General features: G+C 46.0%; 1 protein-coding gene across 11 annotated transcripts in view; it reads right to left on the reverse strand.

The window, feature by feature from the left end:
- The window catches only part of ZBTB20 (zinc finger and BTB domain containing 20), a 626,502-nt gene that overhangs the window by 160,087 nt on the left and 441,985 nt on the right, over positions 1-24,430 (reverse strand). For all 11 annotated transcript variants that reach the window (XR_003996513.1, XR_003996514.1, XR_003996515.1 and 8 more), the window contains one exon: positions 8,311-8,365. The gene's annotated coding sequence lies outside the window, so the exon portion shown is untranslated. The remainder of the gene's footprint in view (positions 1-8,310; positions 8,366-24,430) is intronic.

Consider the following 24,430-nt stretch of genomic DNA (forward strand, 5'->3'; position numbering starts at 1 on the left):
AATACATCAGAGTGAAAGTGGAGCAGGACATTTTTGTAATTTATGAGTATGGGACACCTTATAAGGAAAGAGAAAGAGGAAAGGAAAGAAATAAGCATGATAGGCAAATTCATCTGCATAGGAGTTGGCACTGTTATACCACTTTGTGCAATAATCATATAATCTCTCAGGCTATAATTTTTCCTTCAGCAACATGGCAAATGTTGTGAGTCAACTTTAAATCTCAAAGTCACATGTTGTAATGTTTGATACCAACCAAACAACACTCCGTAGGGTGCGAGAATGTTTCAGCACACACCTGAAGAAATTAAGAATTTCCACTCCCTTTTTAGCTCTACTCTGAAAAATATTCCCAGAAACAAACAAAAAAAAATAACTTGTGTATAAACTTGCAGATGTAAATGCTTTCAGCAAATTAAAAAAGAACTGCTTATTACATTGTTTTTCTCCAAACAGTTCTTTAACAATCAATTGTTTTTCCACTGAATAAGTATTGGAAATGGGTTTAGGCTGCAAAAGTAGAACACATCTTAAAACCTCCACTGTTTGGATCTGGAGTTTTAGGCCTAAATGTTCAACACCCAGTAATTTTTCATTCCCATTTAAGATACCTAAAGGCCCATTTTCAGAGGTGTCGACTTCAGTTGAAGTCAATGGGAACTGCAGATTCTCAATGCCTCTGCAAACCAGGTTCAAGGGGTCTCAAGTCTGGCACTCATAAACTGAGGCGCAAAAAGTTAGCGGAGACTTTTGAAAATTTTGTCCTTAGTTCTGGCCTATCTCTAATTACCTGTTACAGTTATGACCAGGGGCGGCTCCAGCCACCAGCATGCCAAGCGCGTGCCTGGAGCGGCAAGCCACGGGGGGTGCTCTGCCGAGTGCCGTGAGGGCGGCAGACAGGTTGCCTTTGGTGGCATGCCTGCGGAGGGTCCACTGGTCCCGTGACTTCGGCAGACCTCCCACAGGCGTGCCACTGAATCCGTGGGACCGGAGACCTGCCGCAGGCAAGCTGCCGAAGCCAGCCTGCCTGCCGTGCTTGGGGCGACAAAATACCTAGAGCCGCCCCTGATTATGACTGCTTGGCAATGCTAAGGTTCCTTATATATTGTATTAAGTCATCTTACTGTTTTCCAGAATCACTCGATTTCACAATGCCAATGTATTATGAAATATTAGGAAAATGTAAACTTGTTTGTTTAAAAAAACACCATATCCTAGAACTTGGCAACATTTGTAAAAAGCAAACCTCAAACCATGAGAGAATTTTACATTTTTGCTGCCCCAGATCTCAAAAAACAACTCCCTAAATTAAAGCAATATTTTTTTCAACAACAACAAAAAAAATCATTGACCTGACAACTTACATACCAATGATCAAGCCCAAGTGAAAAGCCATGCATAACATAGATTTGCAAAGGAGACCACTGATAGATTTTTTTTAACTCTAACATTGTTGGGCAGAAATGACCCACAACTGTTGATAGTGGGGGCCCCCCACAATTTAAAGCAGCAGTTTTTCAAATTTTTGGAGCAGAGTCACCCCTTTGAGTTACAATTTTTGTTTGCACCCCTCAAAGCCAGAAAATAAAGGTGAGTCGGGGTAGAGGTGGCGTTCCCTCCCCAGTCCTGCTGGGCTGAAGCCCAAGCTGTCTGGCATCGTCACTCCTCCCCCCCACCCCGAAAGTTCCTCCACACCCTGTAGGGGGTGTGCCCCAAAGTTTGAAACCTCTGATTTAAAGGTTCTGGTGGTATGCGGCAGGGCATATGAACCCTGGCAGAAATCTGGAGGAGCACGTGACCCCATGTGTGCCACCACATGTTGTCTCTGTTGTTGGGGCATGCTAAAGAAACTATATTACATACCCTAAGACTTAGTGAAAACTATGCTGATGGTCAGTCATACACATTGGTGTCAATATAAGCAGTGAGGGTTCACATACTGCTGCCAACTTTGCAGTTGCAGGAGTTCCAGGTCATGAAGTTGTATCCCAGCAAGCACAGGTTGAAATGCTAATGAAATATTTTCTGCACCTGTTCCAGTCCTGGATGATGTGGAATATAAGCTGCTTTGTGCTGAATGAGAGCTCTGGGATGGGATAATACCCATTAGGAAATCATGGCAGGCTTTCCCCATACCTAACAGGAAACCTCCATCCCTTGCCTCCCTAATTCAATTTAGAAATGTACAAACCACTTCTGCACATGCTCCCTATTCTCCCCATCACACAGTGGAAAAAGACGGTTACTCACCTTTGTAACTGTTCTTCTTCGAGATGTGTTGCTCATATCCATTCCAGTCAGGTGTGCGCGCGCCGCGTGCACGTTCATTGGAAGACTTTTTACCCTAGCAACACTTGGCGAGTCGGCTGGGCGCCCCCTGGAGTGGCGCCGCTATGGCACTGGATATATACCCCTGCCGACCCATCCCTCAGTTCCTTCTTGTCGGCTACTCCGACAGTGGGGAAGAAGGGTGGGTTTGGAATGGATATGAGCAACACATCTCGAAGAACAACAGTTACAAAGGTGAGTAACTGTCTTTTCTTCTTCGAGTGATTGCTCATATCCATTCCAGTTAGGTGATTCCCAAGCCTTACCTAGGTGGTGGGGTCGGAGTGAGATGTGGCAGAGTGCAGAACTGCTGAACCAAAGGCTGCGTCATCTCTAGACTGTTGGACCAAAGCATAATGAGAAGCAAAGGTGTGGACCGAGGACCAGGTAGCTGCGCGACATATTTCCTGGATTGGTGCATGAGCCAGGAAGGCAGCAGATGAAGCCTGAGCCCTGGTAGAATGTGCGGTGAGGTGGCCCAAGGGAGCATGAGCCAAGTCATAGCACGTGCAGATGCACGCCATCACCCACGAGGAGATCCTCTGGGAGGAGACAGGTAGGCCCTTCATGGGGTCAGCCACTGCAACGAAGAGTTGGGGCAATTTACAGAAGGGCTTTGTCCGATCGATATAAAATGCGAGCGCCCTAAGGACATCTAGGGAATGTAATTGTTGTTCCCGTCGAGATGAATGCGGCTTCGGGAAGAAGACCAGGAGAAAGATGACCTGACTGGTATGGAAGGCCGATACCACTTTAGGGAGGAACGCTGGATGTGGTCGCAACTGTACCTTATCCTTGTGAAAGACAGTATACGGTGGGTCCACCGTGAGAGCCCGAAGCTTGGAGACTCGTCTGGCCGATGTAATGGCTATGAGGAAAACTGTCTTCCAGGACAGGTATAGCAGTGAGCAAGTTGCCAATGGCTCGAATGGTGGAAGCATAGGTCTGTTTAGGACTAGGTTGAGGTCCCAGGTAGGGGCGGGGCGGCATACTTGGGGGTATAGGCGCTCAAGACCCTTGAGAAATCTAGTAACTGTAGGGTGCGAGAACACGGAGCGGCCATTCTCTCCTGGGTGGAATGTGGAGATGGCCGCCAAGTGCACCCTCAAAGAAGATACCGCCAGGCTCTGCTGCTTAAGAGACCAAAGGTAGTCCAGGATGGTAGGGATCGAGACCTCAGAGGGAGTAACATTCTGTGTTGCGCATCAGCAGGAGAAACGTTTCCACTTGGCCAGATAAGTTGACCAAGTGGAAGGCTTCCTGCTATCCAGGAGTATTTGTTGTACCGGAGCAGAGCAGTGCAATTCTGACTGGTTCAGCCACGCAGCAGCCATGCTGTGAGGTGAAGGGCCTGCAGGTCTGGGTGGCGAAGACTGCTGTGATCCTGGGTTACGAGGTCTGGGTGGAGTGGCAGGGTAATTGGGCTGGTTATTGACAGGTCAAGCAGCGTGGTGTACCAGTGTTGAACATGATTAAGTGCGCTCTGTCTCTGGGGAGTTTTAGCAGGACCTTGTGAACCAGCGGGAACGGTGGGAAGGCATAAAGCAACCAGTGCTTCCATGACATTAGGAATGCGTCCAAGATCGACCCCGGTGAAAGACCCTGGAAGGAGCAGAACATCTGGCATTTCCTGTTCACCCGGGAGGCAAACAGATCTATGTGGCGAAATCCCCACTTTTGGAAAACCGAATGAATAACGTCCGGCCGTATCGACCATTCGTGACACAGGAAGATCTGCTCAGTCGATCCGCCAGAGTGTTCTGAACCCCTAGAGAAAGGACGCTGCCAGGTCTATCGAGTGGGCTATGCGGAAGTCCCAGAGTTGGATGGTCTCCTGACAAAGGGGGGAAGATCGAGTCCCTCCCTGCTTGTTTATGTAATACATGGCCGTTGTGTTGTCTGTGAACACTGAGACACAATGGCCGTGTAAATGTTGCTGAAACGCCTGGCATGCCAGGCGGACCGCTCTCAGCTCTTGGACATTTATGTGAAGCACCAGCTCCTGCGATGACCAGAGGCCTTGGGTACGAAGGCGTCCGAGGTGAGCCCCGCAGCCAAGAGATGACGCCTCTGTTGTCAGGGATAGCGAGGGTTGGGGAGGGGTGGGTGGAATGGTAGCCCCGAACACACCAGGGAGGGGGTTAGCCACCAGTCTAGGGAGGTTAGAATGCTCAGGGGAATGGTGACTATTGGGTCTATTGGGTCTCTGCCCGGATGGTATGTCAAGTTTGGAGAGGACGGAGGCGGAGCCTGGCATATTTGGTCACGAATGTGCAGGCATCCATGTGACCTAGGAGACCGAGACAAGTGCGAGCCGAGGTTGTCGGGAAGTTCTGTAGACCTCGGATGATTGTTGTCATTGCCTGGAACCGCGTAAACACCCTTGGGGCCGTGGAAAGGCCAAAGGGGAGGACCGTAAACTGGAAGTGCTGACGATTGGCTACGAAGTGAAGATATCTCCTGTGTGGAGGAAAAATGGCAATGTGAAAGTACGCGTCCTTCATATCGAGGGCAGCATACCAGTCTCCAGGATCCAAGGATGGGATAATGGTCCCCAAGGAAACCATGCGGAACTTCAACTTTATCATAAACCTGTTGAGTCCTCGCAGGTCTAGGATAGGCCTGAGGCCGCCCTTTGACTTGGGGATCAGGAAATAATGGGAGTAAAACCCCTTGCCCTTTCCGTCTTTTGGCACCTCCTCTATTGCTCCCATGGCGAGGAACTTCCTCACCTCTTGCAGGAGGAATTGCTCGTGAGAGGGGTCCCTGAAGAGGGACTGGGCTGGAAGGTGGGAAGGCGAGGTTGAAACAAATTGGAGGTGGTATCCGTGTTTCACCATGCGTAGGATCCAGAGGTCTGAGGTTATCTGGGACCACACCGAGAGGAAGTAGGAAAGACGGTTGGAGAAGCGGAGGGATGGATCCTGGCCTGAAACTGGTATGCCGTCCTCAGGCATACCTTCAAAAGGCAGACTTAGGTCCCGCTGGTGGTTTAGAGGGACCTTGGTTTTGGCCCCATGGGGTCCTGACTGGTGTCTACACCCACCCCACCCACGCCGTCTGCCAAAGTCTTGTCTATTTCGGGGCATAAAGTACAGGCAGTGAGTCTGGGGACGGAAAGGCCTGCGTTGGGTCACGGGTGTATGCATGCCTAAAGAACGCATGATGACTCAATTGTCCTTCAGGCTCTGCAGTCTAGGGTCGGTCTTTTCTGAGAAGAGACCTTTACCATCGAAGGGTAAATCTTGGATGGTATACTGCAGCTCCGGTGGGAGGTTGGAAACCTGTAGCCAGGAGACGCGTCTCATGGTGACACCCGAGGCCAGGGTCCTGGCTGCTGAGTCGGCCGCATCTAGTGAAGCCTGGAGGGAAGTTCTGGCTACCTTTTTCCCTTCCTCCAAGAACGCAGCGAATTCCTGGCGGGAGATTTGGGGAAGTAGCTCTGTGAACCTACCCACCTCCGCCCAGGTGTTATAATTATAGTGACTCAGCAGGGCTTGCTGATTCGCCACCTGGAGCTGTAGGGCGCCTGCTGAATAAACTTTGCGGACAAGTAGGTCCATTCGCCTAGCCTCTTTTGATTTCGGGGCTGGCGCCTGTTGGCCATGGCGCTCCCTCTCATTGACGGATTGAACAACTAGTCAGCAGGGAGGAGGGTGGACGTACAGATACTCGTACCCCCTAGAGGGTACCATATATTTACGCGCGACTCCCTTTGCTGCAGGAGGGATGGAGGCTAGGGATTGCCATAAGGTGTCGGCATTGGCTTGGATGGTCCTGATAAAGGGTAGGGCCACTCTGGTGGGGGTATCTGCCAACAGAATGCTCACTACAGAGTCCTCGACCTCCGGGACCTCTTCCACCTGGAGGTTCATGTTGAGTGCTACCCTCCTGGGGAGGTCCTGATGGGCTCTGAGGTCGATCGGATGAGGACCCGAGGAGGATGTTCCTGCCACCGCCTCATCCGGAGAGGAAGAGGAGGAAATGCCGGGGACGAGCGGGTCCTGTGTGGCCTCCTGGTCTTGGGCCGTCTTCTGCTCCAGCGGTACTGGGGAGACCAATGGGTGAACTAGTGCTTCCTGTGTTCCGTCCGGAGGAGGACGGGTAGCTGTAGCCTCTGGTGTCCGGTGCTCTGATGGAGCCGAGAGGGACGGGACTATTGGAGTGCCTTGGGCCTGGTGATATGCCCAAGGTGTCCAAAAGGACCACTGATGTGGGCCTTGGTCCTGGGTCTGGGCTTCTTGAAAAACTCCGGCGGGCACATCTGAATCGCGGTCTTGAGCATAGTAGCTGTCCACGTGGGACAACACCGAAGTGCGTTTAGATGGCCAGGGAGGAGCGGAGAAGCCCCGGGCAGAGGTTCCAGTGGACCTTATTCCACTGTGTATCAGAGACCGGTGCCAGGAAGCATATCGGTACCAGGAGTGAGATCGGGACCTGCGACCAGAGTGGTGCCGGGAGGTCGACCGAGATCTTGAAGCTCGGGATCATGATTGTCTACGGGAGACATGGTGCCTGGAGCGGTGCCGAAAGCTGGAAGGGTGCCGGGAGTAGCAGGCCGGCAAACGGGATGCCGACCTGTGCCGCGAGTTCAACCGGTACCGAGGAGGGGAACAGTGCCGGGACTGTGAGCGGCGTCGGGAGCGGGAGTGCCGTCTGGACCTGGAACGTCTGCGGGACCGTGATCGTGAGCGGTGCTGGTCCGCTGTGCCGATGGAGGATGGTCTTATCAAGGTTGGTTTGCCTATTGATTGTATTACCCGCCCTGGCGGTGCCGGGGGTGGAGGCAGTGTCGAGTCTGTCAAGGCAATGAAGTCCCTTGCCACTGAGAACATCTCCGGAGTGAATGGTATAGTCAGCTCTACTGCGGCCCGTGCCAGGGAGCTCACAGGCGCCAGACTCGACGGCCTTGTGGGACCGGAATCGATGGTGCTGACGTTGTTGGTGCCGCGGCAGGTGTCGGTGCCGGGCGATGCAACTTAGACACGCTGTCTGGCTGCGGTGCGGGTGGCACAGAGATAGCAGGAGTCTTAGCCTTTCTGAACCTCGGGGAAAGGGAGCGGCGTGGAGCTGACTTCAGTGCCGGTGATGGCTGGTGCCGAGAGGCTTTGACAGTACCGGCACGGTCTGGTGCCGAGGAGGCGCTTCTACTAGTCAACTGGCCAGCACTCGGTGCCGATGGTGGAGGGGAGAGAGCCGCCTCCATGAGGAGCTGTTTAAGTCTGATGTCCCGCTCCTTTTTTGTTCATGGCTTGAAAGCCTTGCAGATCGGGCACTTAGCTGTTAGGTGCGATTCTCCGAGGCACTTCAGACAGGAGTCGTGTGGATCTCCTGTCGGCATTGGCTTGTGACAGGCCGAGCACAGTTTGAAACCCGGTGAGCCAGGCACAGGCCCCGGCACCGGGTGCCGGGAAGGGGTTAACCCCCGAACCCCTCTAACTATAGTGGACTAACTATGCTATAAACAAATACGCTAACTGTAACTATATAAAAAGGATTATAATATATACACGATAAAGGATCAGAAAACTAAGAGTAGCTAGGGAAGTGGAGGTCAGCTAAGCCGTGCTCCACTGTTTCAACAACCGACACGGGCGGTAAGAAGGAACTGAGGGTTGGCTGGGTTGGCAGAGGTATATATACGGTGCCATAGCGGTGCCACTCCAGGGGGCGCCCAGCCGACCCGCCGAGTGTTGCTAGGGTAAAAAGTCTTCTGACGAACGTGCACGCAGCGTGCGCACACCTAATTGGAATGGATATGAGCAATCACTCAAAGAAGAATGAACCATTCTGAGTCTCACAGACTGATTCTGTACAGAAGTTTGGGACAATTGGGTAGAACATGTATACACACTGAATACCGAGCCTTGCAGCCAGAGAGACCTAGAAAATACTTCACAGGGGCTTCAGATTTGCTTGAATGGTCCATGAATAAAACACATGATTCTTGTCACTGAAAGGTACAAAATGCTGAGTACTTACATGAGACACAGAAAAGGTTCCTTCAGGAGAAGAGCACAAACTGATCGCCAAGGATCTGAGGGGAAAATAGGAAAAACAGCATGAAGAAATAAAGCAGGTATAAATAAGCTAAATGACACCAAAATAAAAAGGAGACCCAGGAGCTGCAGGGATTCTTGCAATTCGTGCAGAAAAAATAAATTTTTCACTTCATGGATCACATAAACTTTGAAAACTCAGAAATTATCAGAACCAGGGGACTGGATAGCTCAGGGGATTGGTAACAGGCTAGGGAACCTTTCATCCCTAGAATGCTAGTCTGAATCCATTCCAAGTCAGCAGAGATTAAGTGATGTTACCATCTGGTGGCTATTCCGTTGCTTGTGTGAAATAAGATGGTGGTCCCTGTGGACAGGTGTTCTCTTCACAAAGCCCACTACCATAATTGGCACTAATTGGCCTCCTTGTCAGTAGTCTCAGGAGAGAGATTAAGGATTAAATTGGCCACAGAGAGCGAACTCCTCTTCTTGGCCCTAGATACAGTTCCTGCAGGTCAGAGATGAGGCACATTATGGGGGCAGAGTGGTGAGGAAGCTTACACTACAGCTGCTTGTTTTGTGGATAAGTGCTGGCATGTCAGTCTCTTCTGTCTTTGGCCTAAAATTGATGTGTTACCTACAGCCTTAGTAGAAAAGAGATCTCTGCTTCAAGAGAGAATGTTTGGGGGAACTATTGCCTTCTGGCAGTCTAAGTACTTAGCATAACACAGACTCTCATAGACTCATAGACTTTAAGGTCAGAAGGGACCATTATGATCATGTAGTCTGACCTCCTGCAAAATGCAGGCCACAAAATCTCACCCATCCACTTCTATAACAAACTGCTAACCTATGTCTGAGTTACTGAAGTCCTCAAATTGTAGTTTGAAGACCTCAAGCTGCAGAGAATCCTCCACCAAGTGACCCGTGCCCCATGCTCCAGAGGAAGGCGAAAAACCTCCAGGGCCTCTGCCAGTCTTCCCTGGAGGAAAATTCCTTCTCGACCCCAAATACGGCAATCAGTTAAACCCTGAGCATGTGGGCAAGACTCACCATCCAGCACCCAGGAAAGAATTCTCTGTAGTAACTCAGATCCCATCCCATCTAACATCCCATCACAGACCACTGGGCATACTTACCTGCTGATAATCAAAGACCAATTGCCAAATGAATTGTCAGAATTAGGCTATCTCATCATACCATCCTCTCCATAAACTTATTAAGCTTAGTCTTAAAGCCAGATATGTCTTTTGCCCCCACTACTCCCCTTGGAAGGCTGTTCCAGAACTTCACTCCTCTGGATTTACCTATGTATGTTATGGATTATCTGAGCTATACTGTAAACCTATTGTCCAGGACATATCAACATGGAATGAATTAATGAACAAGATGAGTCAAACCCTGCTACTCTGAATTGTTCCAAATCGATGATCTGTTCCTATTTGAGATTGAAAGCAAAGGTTTATACAAAAGATTGATGTTTTGAAGTATCATTTCATGGAAGTGGAGGTGTGGGATCTGGGACGGAGTTAGGGTGCGGGAGGGGGTTCTGGCCTAGGGCAGTGAGTTCAGGGTGCAAGCTCTGTCTGGGCAGTGCTTACCTCAGGCAGCTCCCAGCTGGCGGCACAGCGTGGCTAAGCAGGCTTCCTGCCTACCCTGGCTTCACACTGCTCCTGGAAGTGGCTGGCATGTCTGGCACTTGGCAGAGGGGCCAGATAGCTCTGTGTGATCCCTGCGCCTGCAGGCCCTACACCCACAGTCCCATTAGCCACTGTTCCCAGCCAATTGGAGCTGCAGAGCTGATGCTGGGGCAGCATGCAGAAGCTTCCCTGATCGCCCCTGCACCTAGGGGCTACAGGGACATGCTAGCCGCTTCCAGGGAACTGTGCAGAGCCAGGGTAGGCAGGGAGCCTGCCTCAGCCCCACTGCACCATTGACTGGACTTTTAATGGCCTGGTTAGCAGTGCTGACTGGAACCACCAGGGTCCTTTTTCCATCAGGCATTCCGGTCGAAAACCGGACGCCTGGCAACCCTATGTGTAAGGAGGAGTGGGGCAGCAGATTCTGGGCCAGGGAGAAGAGTTGTGGTGGTGGTGGAGGGTGATGGGGGACAATAAAGCAAGTAGGCAAGCAGTCTTTGCCCACATGCTCAGGGTTTAACTGATCGCCATATTTGGGGTTGGGAAGGAATTTTCCTCCAGGGCAGATTGGCAGAGGCCCTGGGGGGTTTTCGCCTTCCTCTGCAGCATGGGGTACCGGTCACTTGCTGGAGGATTCTCTGCACCTTGAGGTCTTTAAACCACGATTTGAGGACTTCAATAACTCAGACATAGGTTAGGGGTTTGTTACAGGAGTGGGTGGGTGAGATTCTGTGGCCTGCATTATGCAGGAGGTCAGTCTAGATGATCATTATGGTCCCTTCTGACCTTAAAGTCTATGAGTCTAAGTGGGAAGGAATAGCTAGAGAGAATTCCAGGGTAGAGAAGAATCACTGGAACTGCAGGCTAGCTAGCAAGATGCATACAGCTTCAGTTGGGGTGGCCATCCCGGGAACGGCAACATACTGGCTGGCATAGGCATCAAGAACAAAGCGACCTCAGAAGCATGAGTTTTGTTACCGACAAAGGGTTGCAATTCAAGCTATAACTCGCAGACACTGGTTTTTGTTCCCATGGGAAATTCCAAAACCATTTCAGGTTTGGGTTTTTTTAATTGAAATTTCCTGCAAAAATGTTTTGTTTTTCAATGAAAAAAACTGAAAACCAAAACATATTTGGTTTTCTAAAACTGTTTTTGACATGAAAATTTGTGCTTTTGGTAAACCTATTTTCAAAACCAATTTTTTTTAAATTGAAAGCTGATTAATTTTTTTAGTAAAAATTTTCATTTTTGAGAGAAAAACCCCACTTTTTATTTCAATTACTGTTTGATGAAAAAATGTTGACAGCTCTAGTTATACTGTTCAATGAAAAAATGTTGACAGCTCTAGTTTTGATGCAATCCTTTCATCAAACATATTGGTATGATAGTAGGGGAGTTTAAAAGGGTCAAGTGGTACCTCCTAGTGGCAGAATGGAATGCTGGGAAATGGACACAGTAGAAACTTATTTGCAGCTACATCTTGTAAGAGCAACTGCCACTTGCAAGGAACACTTTCCCTATCATGAGTTGTCCACCTGGTAATAGCAACATAGCCGCCGCATAAGAGCAATATTTGTGACATTGTGACATCACATTCGAAGGTGGATATTGGGGGGCATATAGTGGCATTGCCCCCCTCCAAACTGTGTCTTTCCACTCCCCTCCTAACCCTGGTCCTTCAGTGCAGGTCCAGGGCATGCAGCCCCGTCCATTTGCCCTACCTGACAGAGCCTGCCTGTGTGGACCGCATGTGCAGAGGGGAAGGTCTGGAAGAGAGGGGTTTTGCCGTGGGGGAGGGAGGAGCTAGGATCAGGGAAGCAGCAGTGGCACAGCTGGAAAGTTTCGTACTCCTGTCCTCAGCATCTGGCTTGCAAGCAGTGGGGCGGAGGCGGGGTGTTGCTATTTTGCAGTGGGGAGTATCAGGGACACTGAACTATCTCCTCCATCGCAGTTGCTGGCGGCGGGGTGTGGATGTGCTGTTTTGTAGTGGGGGCTTGGGAGACCCCCCTCACAGCGCACTGACCTGTCCCTTCCCCCTCTCCCGTCTCCACCGTCTGTGATTGGAGACGCTATTCCCTGTCCATTCCTCCTCCTTCTCCTTGCAGACTGGGCATCAACATAGAGAGAATTGAGACCACAGGAAATACAGTCTCCCTGCTTTCCATTTCTGTGTCCAGTACCGCAATAGCACCAGTACCTAGGAGCAGTAATTCGACCTAAAGTCCTGCCCAGCCCCTGCAGCCCTGGGATGGAGCATCTTCAGTTTAGATAGAATCTTTGGAGCATTCGGTTCACAAACTCTAAAAAGACCTCACTGAATAGATGTGAACTGAAAGTGTCATAACTTGGTTAAAGGTAGATACATTTTCACAGGAGTGGCAACAGGCACATACCTACTTACATTTCAAGTCTCTGATCCAAGCTTAGAGGCGCTCCTGTTTCTCAATGAAACCATTGTAAGAATCTTTTAACATGGTAATTTTTTTATGTATTTTTCCCTAATCTTTTTTCTGAGAAATGGCTGAACTGTTTCTGCTGAAACTTTCAGGAGGGGGGAAAAATCAGCTGGAGGCAGACCCAGTGTAAAAAATATCAGCCCAAATTCTTAAAGTTTGGCAGTTACAAGGAACTGAAAACAGGGTGTTATAATGGGAAGTACCAGCCAATCTTAAAAATAGGTGTCGCTACTTGCATCATTTACAATAACAACTTTAATGCCAAACAATGCCAAATTATAGGACTGAGCCCTTAGTTTATAAAGTTAAGTACTGAACATTGACTTAATTGGGAAGCGAGGGATCTCACCATTTTGCAGAACATATTCATCGGCTTTTGCAGAATTAGGCCACAGAGAGCATATACAAAAATCACGTTAACTATTGAAAGGCAGTCAGTTCTGGGGTGGCACTCAACAACTGGTTAACATTGCATAGCAACACTACAGAAATGTTCAGTGGAAGAAGTGAGGAAGAGCATTCTATCCAATGAAAACTGTGGGGAAATTTTGGATGAGTAATTACACTAGGCCTAAATTGGAATTTGGCAAGTCACCAGGGCTAACATTCTGCCAAAAGTGCCATAAAATCTTTAATGATCACAAGTGGTCCAGGCGCTGATTTTAAGTCATGTGCAAAATATAAAAATAAAATTTTCCATGTGAAGTATTGAAAAAACAGGATGTATCTGAGGAAACTGTGATTCACTCAATGTTAGATAAATATAGAAAACATATGAGATGTGGGCCAAACTCTACTCTCTTACCCCTTTGCAACCTCATTGACTTCACTGAAACTAAGAGCAGAATTTAACCCATTAAAATGATAGAGTGTAACTTTTTATTATACGGCACTTTGAGACACACTTTGTCACTAGAGACATACAACCTAATTACATTGCATTAGCACAGCAGATTTCTCCAGGACACACTATTATATAACATGTAAAAAAAATAAAATCTATGAAAATTGACCATTTACTTTCCAGTACTCCATGTTATAAGTGGAATAATCCTCTGAATCATATGCCACTGTTATCCTTCTCTTTCTAATGTCATGTGTTTTCAACCCAAAATTAATATATGTGGTGGGTGTGTACAAGATGACCAACTAATCTTCTCCTTCTCCAGTTCCTAAAACTATTTAACAGTTCCCAAGGAAAAGCCACTACTACTAACCGTAGCAGAATTTCACTTTTTATCACCCTCATCCTCACTGAAGCTTATGTAAGAGGATTTTCCATAAGGGCCCACAGCGATGGTGGTGGTCGAGGGGATAAAATCCAATTCCTAACTCACCAGCAAGATGTGGGTCATGCCACTAAAGCCTCTATGGCCACTACTTCGAGGCAGTGTTGTCCAGTAAATAGTCTGGGAGTCTGGACACCATGTTCTAGTCTTAGCTGTGCCATTAACTCCCAGTGGCCAGATTCTGCCACCTTTACTCACACTGAGTAGTACTTTCCTCTAATGTTGTTTCTTGACTAGTCCTATTTAAATCATGGGACTACTGGTGGTCTGAGTTACTACTCCATAGGAGTAAGGATGGTAGAATCTGGCCCAAAGAGTAAAATTTTCAAAAGCACTTAAGTGATCTAGGTGTCCAAGTCCCATTTTCAAAAATGACTCGGGAATCTAGGAACCTACTTATAACTGAAAATCAACACGACTTTGGGCTTGTTTCCACCGCAGGGTAATTTGCCCTATACAGTTGTGATTTCTAAAATGCAATAATATGCTGGAAATTAATTGGTCGGTGTAGACTGGTTGGTGCTGATGCACACTAAAGTTTCCCAAGTGTGCTTTAACTTAGAAGCATGCTAGGCAACTTTTAGTGTGCATCAGCAGGGTCTACACAGACCAATCAATGTGTAACACATTAGTGTGTTTTAGAAATCACAACCCCACAGTGCACATTGCTGCTTCATGTAGACAAGCCCACAGGATCCTAAGTGCACAAGTCACTTCTGCAAATGGGATGCAGGCTCCTAAGTCATTGAATGAACTTTTGAAAATGTTTATCATATGTGGCTTGGATAGAGGCATTTCACCTTTCTGTACCTGTTTCCCAATCTGTCAAACAGAAATAATGCTGATTATCTTTGCAAAGTGCTTTGAGATCTTAACAAATAAAATGTACTACAGAGGTGCTGATTATTATTAGTCCAAAGCCTGGACTGGAACAGAGGGTGCAACTCCTGAACACCCATTACACAGGGAAGACGGGCACTGGATTTATGTAATCATGAACTAACTGGACATGCTCCTACCTCCGACTGCCCTCTCCAAGGGCCTATGTGGAGCTGGCATGCAGCACAGCTCTACCATATGCAGTCTGTGCTGTATACCAACTCCACTGAAGGTTCTGTTGCACTGTAAGCTTTCCATGGCTTTTACACCACTGGATGTTTTTTACCCTTATAGTATATAGTATATAGAACTTAGTGCCAAAGGAAGATGGGGCAAACAAGACAATAGAGAAATCCTAATGATATTACATTCTCAATACAAATAGGGCCCAAATTAATCCAAGCCCATGTCTGGAAAAAAACGGCAACACATCAAACCCTTCTGAGCTGAAATTCAATAGAGCCCTGTGAATGATCTGAATCTGAGGTGGAGAGAAAGTTCATTGCGTGTCTGACACAGGCAGAGACAGATTACAGCAAAATTAAATTGAGGATTTTAGTGGATATAATTGTTGTTTTTATATATTAATGAACAACAATAATACGTGATCCTGAATTGAATATCAGGGCTGACATTTAATCTGAGCCCTCATGCTATTCATAAATGTTCATAAACGTCACAAGACCCCTACCCCTTGATTGAATTACGACCTAGTATGCAATTTGGGAAACATGGATTAATCTACATAGATTCATATTTCTACAGGTTACATCGTTATTTTGTTGATTTATGTCCCTTTTCACTAAATGTCCTTTTCATCCAGAATCCAAGATAGAGCACGCAAATAGCTGACATGAGAGTGAAGGGATCAGCTCAAAAACCAGTAGCTAGCAGCAGATGGAAAACTGGTATAGTGAAACCTGTACTAATTACCTTTTGCTATTTGCAATCACCTCTGTTAATGGCCAGCAACATCTCAGTCCCTGTGAGATCTCCTATCTGCTTTACATTAACTCACACTGTAGCAGGTGGCCACCTAAAATGCTTCTGGCAACGTACTGACCTGCCCACCTGTGTAACAAACTATATTACAATCAGCTTGCGAAGGAGGCCAGAGGTGGAACCTTCTTTAATATCAGGGTTCACTCCAAGAACATAATTTTTAACCTCCTATCAATGTGAGAGTGCATTGGCAAAGGGCGTTGCATTAAATTGAGAGGTGGGCATCAGGAAAAGTGCCTTGGCAAAGCACAAGGAAAACTGATCTAAAAGGACTTATTTTTATTGTCACGCTGTTTTAAATGGCTACTTATTAACAGTTAAAATATCTGCAGTCCTCTTATTGCCTGTTATTAACAGATGTCACGGTACAATGATATTTGCTTGTGGATTGATTATTATTATTTACTATTTGTATTACCATAGTGCCTAAGACTGTAGTCATGGACCTGGACCTCAGTGCTGTGCAGCTACTCAACCAGAGCGTGTTACAGCATGGAAACAAACGGAGCAGGCAGTCAAATAGTGGTCCTCCCACAAATTCAGTTTTCAAGGGCCCAATCAGGCTCCCTTTGAGGTCCATTGAGTTTTCTCATTGGGTACATCCATATTGGAGCTGGAGGTGTAGTTTCCTGCTTGGGTAGATGTATGTGCTCTAGCTTTGATCAAGCTAGCACGCTGAAAGTAGCAATGTAGCTGAGGTGGTAAAAGTGACGGGACAGGCTAGCCACCTGACTACAATCCTGTCTAAGACCCTAGGTACTCATTTGGGCAGCTTGCCCATCCTGCTGCCCATGCTGCCATGGCCACACTGCTGTTTTCAGCATGCTAGCTCAATCAAAGCTTATGCACATACATTTACCCAAGCTGGAAATTATACTTCCAACTCTGGTGCAGACATACTGGTAGATTTCAGTGACAGGATCAGAAGCAGATACCAAAGGAGTAAATGGCCAGCTTTTCAGTCTTCTTTCATATTTCTTCTTCTATTTGTTCCTATTAGCAGGCAGACAGCTTCTCAGTCTAATACATTCTAGTTGAGCAGTATATCCCTTCTTGAGATGTAGTAAAGGAATGACTTGATGCTCTGGGGCTATCAAACAAGACAGGAAATGAAAGTCACCCCAATGGACTAATGCTAAGAAGCCAAGACTCAGAAAGAACCTAGAAGATAGTCTCACGATTGTCAGCCTCTATCCAATCAAGGCAAACTATTAGCAGGGGATGCTGCAAGTCAAGCTTAAGCAGCAATGGCAGAGCTGTGTATGGAATCTCACATCTGGAGTAGCACAGAGTTGCACAAATAACAAACGATATTTACACTTAAAGTTAAGACATGTTTTGATATACAGTGAAATGTATTTTATATGCATGGATTGATTATGTTTTATAATGAAACCAAAAAAATGAATTTGAAGATAGAAAGTTATGATACAGTGTGAAAAAAGTAACCAAATTACTGGTTCTGTAAGTTTTGCATAATCGGATGTGATAAAGACTTAACAATTTTGATTTACTGATGAAACACAGGTTACCCATTCTTCAAGGACAAAGCTTATAAAACATCTCCAGAAGGGACATCTCCAATAATAGGAGAAATAACCAGATTTCCCTTTTCTCGACTTAAAGACAAGAAAGTTGCAGTTTCCTTAATTAGACATTTTAAAATGTACATAATGCAACAAGATAACTATACATTGTCCTTCCTTTACCTACTATATAAGTTAGTTTGTTTTGAAATATGATTGCATTTTGCACTTGTATTGGAACAAAAAGAGCTCCCCCCCTCCTTTTGTTGGTAATTAAAAACAGATGAAAGAAACAGCCTGGATTGCAGCTGTTTGCTCTTTTAGTAAGATGTAACATAGATGTTAGATTAAGGAACACTAACTGTATAAGGCTTTATATTATATTATATATATACATACACACATATTTATATCTCTCTCTTTCTCTATACACACACACACACACTACATAGAATCTATTAATAAATCAAGGAGTTTATACAGCTTTCACTTAAAGATAAAAAAGGAACAACCTGGGGAAACAGACTTTTGAATAAATGTTGCCTGACAATAAGATTGGGTGATACAGTTTTTTACATAAGCTAATCAAAATCAAAATCTTAACTCTAATTGTATATGACCTACATTCCTTAGATAGCTCCACCGAAAAGAAGTCTTAACCGCAGTTCTCATAGAAACCAATGAAAGACACATACAGTAAAAGAGGACTCTCTGGTATCTGAAAACTGAACTTCAATTAACATCCATCAGGAGTCTCTTGCTGCCTAAGGAGAATCTTCAGTCTCTACACACAAAGCACCTTTGAAGAAAGCACGTTCAAAGAAAGGGCTGGAGAGCTCTCCAGAAGATACATCTTAGCTTCAGCAGTTGAGCTGCTGAGGCTAGTTTGTGGATGAGAATAAGTTTTCACAAAGCGCCACAAAGAGTTAATATTATGTTATCCATAAGCCAGCCACCTATATCTAGAGCATATATTTTGACTTGAAGATGACAAGAAATAGTATTAATTATAATTTGTAATAGCTTTAGTCACAAACCAATTCCTTGAGGGAATTCAACAGGGACAACTTAAAATCAGTTGATTCTGAGTCAACTGATTTAAAAAATTTCCTCTGTTGGCCATTTCTGAAAAGAGGGCTTAATTGCAATACTTGGACTCAGCTTTAAGACCTTGAGGAAGAACTGCACTTAAGCACGTACCTAAATTCATTCATGTGCTAAGTGTTATCCCGAATAAAGATGCCTTTCTGAATCACAGCCTAAGAAAACAGAGTGAACGTCAAAGAGATTACAGAGACCCAGAACCCCTTGGAAAATTCCTGTCACCTGGAAGAAGTCAAAGCCTTTATGAATATGGTGTTCCAAGACACCCAAGTCAAATTAAAATGAATACCGAAGTATTAAGCAAACTGAATATGAATAACTCAAACACTAAATATTGAAATGTTAAGTTGAAAAATGTTGTACTAGTGAGGACATGCATTGGTAGTTAATAAAAGCAATTATTGAAGTCTGGCTTATTGTCTAGGGTTAATAATTAGATAATTACTTTAAAAGTCCAATGGCTCATATAAATAGGTTACTGATGTGAAGAAGAGACCCTGGGAAATGAGTACAGTTATTGATTGATGGTTTTTATTAATAATTATTACTTTCTTGCTTGGTATTAAAGACTTCCAAGGGCAATCAAAAAATCTAGTGTGTTCTGATAATTTGCTTATATGGTGGCTTTTGAATTGCACTTGCAACTCAAGAGCCAAGGCACTCCAACAAGCGCTATGTAATTCCTTTCCAAAGTCAGGCATGCCAATTCTCCCCCAAATCTCCTTTTTCTCCAAGACATAATTAACACTTTCAATTTGGAGCATCGGGTTCAGAAATGCTCTTCCCTCAAGGACGCTGCAGGTCAGCAGTGAGGGGCTTGAGCAGAGCTGTGAGGAGAGCCCAGGAACGGAATAGCAGGGAGGGATGTAGGACAGAACTAAGGTGCACTGGAAGAGTTGTGTGTGGAGACCCATGGGGTGGAACAGCAGGAGACGATTGAGGTGTATTTGCAGAGCTCTGTGAAGACCCAAGAATAAAAATAGGCATTAGAAATCAGATTTATGGTATATTGGGAGAGCTGTGCAGCCCGTGTTGTGGTTTAGGACTGGAACATTAGGGCGCATTATAAGTCAGGGATGAAGTGTCTAAGCAGTCATGATGAAAAAGCCAGAATATATTAAGCCTAGATCTACAGAACAAAATTCAATACAAAATTTTAAAGAAAAGAGACCGAAAGTTTCTTCTCCATCAGTATACCCAATAAAACAATCACACCATGAGACTATGCAGACATACAGGAACATGCTAAATTGTCAGACATCATATACAACAGAAGCAAATCTTGGGGATCTTAACCTTAGTGACATTCATTTTGTTCTGTAGTTTTTACAATTTGTAAGGCCTGTAACAAACTGTGCTCTCATGGTAGCATGTACTATTTGGACCTAGACGAAAAGCATTACAGGAAAAATTGTGCTCTCTTTTACGCCCCTCCAATCCCACAGAGGTCAATGGGGTTATGCAGCTGCATAAGTGCAGAATTAAGCTCACAGTAAATAGAGAATGGCTATACATCAGTAGTATCTAGCCTTTTCAGCCAGATGGCCAAACACATAATTTCAAAAAGGCTAAGGGGTCACAATCAATATTTTGGAGATGATTCTCCTACTTGTTCTGTTCCCTTTTATGCTTCTCAGGAGCTAAACACAAAAATTCCCTCAGTTTGGGGAAACTCTACTGGGCATACAAATGGGCTAGCTGGCTCCTATGCCTCCATTCACACAGTCCCTGTCTGTTGACGGTGTGTTGAGTATTAAGAGGGGTGTTTTGGGGAGAAGACTGGAACAAGCCATGCTCCGGCTGGAACAGTAGATGATCCTTCGGGAATACAGTCAGCCAGTGCACCCAAGAGCATCTCTCAGGCTCTAACCTACACTTGGGCAAAGAATCAGGATCCATAACTGGTTGCTGGTTCTCAACTTCTCCCCACCTCTCCTGGGATGCTTTGGGTGGCTGTGGCAGTGTGAGGGGGGAGACATTCTTTGCTTGCAGCACCAAATAGGCAGTGTGTGGAAATCAGGCTTTTCCCATGTTCCAGTTTCCCAGTTGTCATCAAATTCAATAGGTCTCTTCTTCTCATAGATGCCTAGACCGTTCCCTGATTTTTTGGAACTGATCAGATGTGGTCTTCAAATCTTAGCATAATATAGTCAGACAAACAGAGAAATGCCATCAAATTGAATGTTAGGCCTCACTTCTTTTGGCCAATTATCATTATCTCCATTTTTCAGAGGAAGAAACCAAAAAGCAGCAAGGTAAAGTGACCTGTCCAAAGTCACACAGCAAATCAACAGCAGAATTAGGAAATGAACCCATATCTCCTGATGCCCACTTTTCGAACAGTATCAAATGACACTAGAAATTTTTAAAGAAGATCTATCTGAAAATTCCTTTTGCTGAAGAAAACCTCACACCTTTGATGGCAGAAGCCAAACCAAATAGCAGAGACAGAGATTTTACAAGTCACTGAGTGGTGAGTGATGGGTTTTGTTATCTATTTATTAGCTTTCCTATAAAGCATAGGTGTCTATTCACAATGACAACAACAACAACAAAAGAGAGAAGACAACAAAGAAGCAAACAAATCCATAAGTTTATCCAAACTCAGTTTATATAGCTCATCATATTAATTTCCTGAATGAAAAAAAATCTTAATATGGGTTGGATTTGAATATAAACATTAAACCATTTGCCCAGCACCTGTAAACAATGCAAGAAGTTACACCAACCAAGGCCAAGTCAGCATAAAGATCAGCACAGTAAATAAAAAGTGGCACCACTTTATAAGAGCATGCCATTTCTGTAGATGGGCTCTGACTATTACAGCCTCTTGCAGGATTATATTCAACATTAGTAATGGGTGGGGGGAATCAGTGCCAATGTCTCTTGTAAAGATTTTGTACAGCACAAGAGAAATGCTGGCCTTATTTTGCAACTCATTATCTCCATAAGAACATGAATCAAGAGATAAACTATGCCAATTTCTTCATTGCTGACTTGTTACAGGATATTGTTTGAGTCTTTGCTAATGACTCCTTGAGGTTGGTTATTACTGTGATCAGGAGTTGGGAGGATAGAGGTCTGAGACCTTTCAAATGAAACATTTTCCTTCAGTACCACTACAGAAAATAAAGCCAGCATTAAGGTAACTTTAACAACTCAACTAGGATAATGGTCTGTGCATGCAGCCAGTGCTTCTGCTGTTTTAAATGAGGGGAATAAACTGTGCATAAGCTGGGAAGCTGAGCTAGCCAGCTATTCAGTCTTGGGGAAGAGGAAGCTGTTAATCTGAGCAGTGTGAGAATACGTGGCAACAAGCAGGGATTTAAGGCAGAAGAAAGGAAACATGGTGCAGTAGTTGAGTGCTACCTTGGGACTTTGCTTCCTTTTTCCACCACATGTACTTTCTACATAACTGTGGACAGGTTAGTCTGTAGGTACCTGAGTTCCCCATCTGTAAAATGATGGATAACAGCATTTCCCTACCTCAAAGGTGCATTTTAAGACTAAATACATTAAAGATTTTGAGGGACTTAGATACTACAGTAATAGGAACCATATTAATACCTTAGATAAATTTTCCTTCCCTTGGAACACACACAAAGGGTTGTTCCGCTTTGAGGGCCACCTCATAAATACTGATTGTCATACCCTTCCTTTGATTTCAACCAGAGGGATGCCAGGAGGTAGCTTTGTAATGAGGCTCATTTGTTCCAAGCCTTGCATGGCAGATAGAAAGTATTTCTTGGAACTCAAGCAGTGGTTTTGTGGTCTAGCTTCCCCCTAGACTCCATATGTGTCTCTGCGGAGTCAAGCCTGAGTTTTCTCCCTATGTAAAACGGAGAGAATAATAATTCACCTCCTCACAGAGGTGTTGAGAGGTTAATATTTGAAAAAAAATGTTAAGCATCATTATTCCTTGTCCACAAATTATCAGCTCTAGTAAACATGCTTCTGATTTTCCAGTTTATATGTGTGCTGTTTCTTCAGCATTTATCAGTGCCAGCAGCAAAATGCAGCACACAGCCCTTTGGCGCCTTAGGAGGTGGAAAGGTGCCTTTAGTGACTGACTACCATCCTGTAACAGAAAGTCAGTAGAGGACACTTGCCTGCTCAGATGTTTGAGTGCAACTAGGAAATCTTCATTTGTCAAAATTCTTGGCGGTTTCCATTTCAAGGCAAGTGAGACATTGATAAATACCAAGTAAAGAAACCTGATCTGTGTCCAGAGCATTTTAAATAATAAGAGTTTAACAAACCACCAGTGGTGATCTATCAAATGAGATCATGTCTAAGTCCTAAGAAAGGGCTCAAGGAGAAGTTATGGAGCAGTCCAGCAAGTAGACACTACATTACCCCCGGGGCATTTTGCACCAAAAAAATTAAAAATTCTGCATACAATATTTTAATTTTTTTGCAAAATTCTGCAAATTTTATTTGTCAACATAACACTACATAACCTGCCAGTTTCAATTATTTTGGTAATTTATTTCAAAATACCTGTCAGCAAATATGTCTGTAACAATACAGACACACACAAAAATTCCCCCTGGAGTATTAAAGAAACCCCAGGACAACCCAGTTCCTGTTTCTCTGCCCTCCCCTAAGCCCGGCTAGGGGACCAGACACCCATGGCCCCCTCCCCTTAGCTCAGCCACGCAGCCAATATATCCCAAATCCCTCCCCCCAGAGCCCAGCCACAGAGACCCCCCAACCCGGATACCCACACTTCCTTCCCCTCATAGTTCAGTCATGGGGCCCCCAGCCCAGAGAATCATACTCTCCCCCAACAAAGCCCATCCATACCCCCTCAGCCCAGACACACACACTTCTCTCCCACAGAGTGCAGGGATCCAGAGGGAGAAACAGCCTGATGCTCAGTCCCAAGCTTGCATGGAGTTTCCTGTGCGCTGCCCTCACCTTCCCTCAAGGCATGCTGGGAACTGCAGCTGCCAGGAACCCTCTAGCTCAGTGGTTTTCAAACTGTGGGTCGTGACCCAATACTGGGTCATGGAATGGAAGGCATTGGGTCACGGCAGCTCTGGTCAGCACTGCCGATCGGGCCATTAAAAGTCCCATCAGCGGTGCTGCCCAACTAAGGCAGGCTAGTCCTTACCTGTTCTGACACTGCGCTGCGCCCCAGAAGCGACCTAGACACGGGGCTCCACACGCTGCCCCCACCCCAAGCACTGGCTCTGCACTCCCATTGATTGGCAACTGACCAGTGGGGGCTGGGAACCGACCAGCAGGGGCTGAGGGCAACGGTGCTTGCGCGCGTCCGCCTAGGAGACGGACCAGGAGCTGGCTGCCTCCAGGGCACAGCATGGTCCACGGTGCCAGGACAGGCAGGAAATCTGCCTTAGCACCCCCACTGCGTTGCTGACCAGGAGCTGCCCGTGGTAAGCCCTGACCCAACCCCATGCCCCAATCCCCGGCCCCAGCCCTGAGCCCTCCCAAACCCAGAGCCCTTCCTGCACCCCAAACTGCTCATCCCCAGCCCCACCCCAGAGCTTGCACCCCCAGCCTAGACCCCCTCCCACACCTCAACGCCTTGCCCCAGCCCAGAGTCCCCTCCCACATCCTGAACCTCTCATTCCTGGACCCAGCCCACAGCCCTCACCCCTGCACCGCAACCCTCTGCCCCAACCACACCCCAACCCCCTCATGCCCAACTCCACTGGATCACAGGCATCAACAATTTTCTTCAACTGGGTCACCAGAAAAAGTTTGAAAACCATTGCTCTAGCTCCCTCTCCCTCCCCCCAGCACTGTCTGCTACGTGCGAGCTAGGCTCTACCGGGTCTAGTGGCCCCTAGTGGAGGCTAGTAGCATTGCAGCCCATTTCTGTGGGGGAAAGGAAATTCTGCATGCACAATGTTAATTTCTGCAAAATTCTGCATTGTGCAGAATTCCCCCAGGAATAACTACATGTACAGCAGCAATTGCTCTGTTGAAAATGCTAATGTTTCTCCAAAATGTGATTGGGGAGGGGGGGAAGAAGCCACCTTGTAACCCCACAAATTATCACAGTTTTTAACGTCAGAAAAGAAAAAAAATACATGAAAATTGTGGATGATTTAATGGAATCAGCTTGTCAAAATGATGAAGCTGAAAAAGCTTTTACAGAATACACCCAAGACAAAAACTTTAACTTTATGTATCTAGTGGAGAGTGGGTTTTGTCATGGCAAAAACAAAAGAATATCA

This window comes from Gopherus evgoodei, chromosome 1 (genome assembly GCF_007399415.2).
Source record: "Gopherus evgoodei ecotype Sinaloan lineage chromosome 1, rGopEvg1_v1.p, whole genome shotgun sequence".
In the NCBI taxonomy this organism is placed as follows: domain Eukaryota; kingdom Metazoa; phylum Chordata; order Testudines; family Testudinidae; genus Gopherus; species Gopherus evgoodei.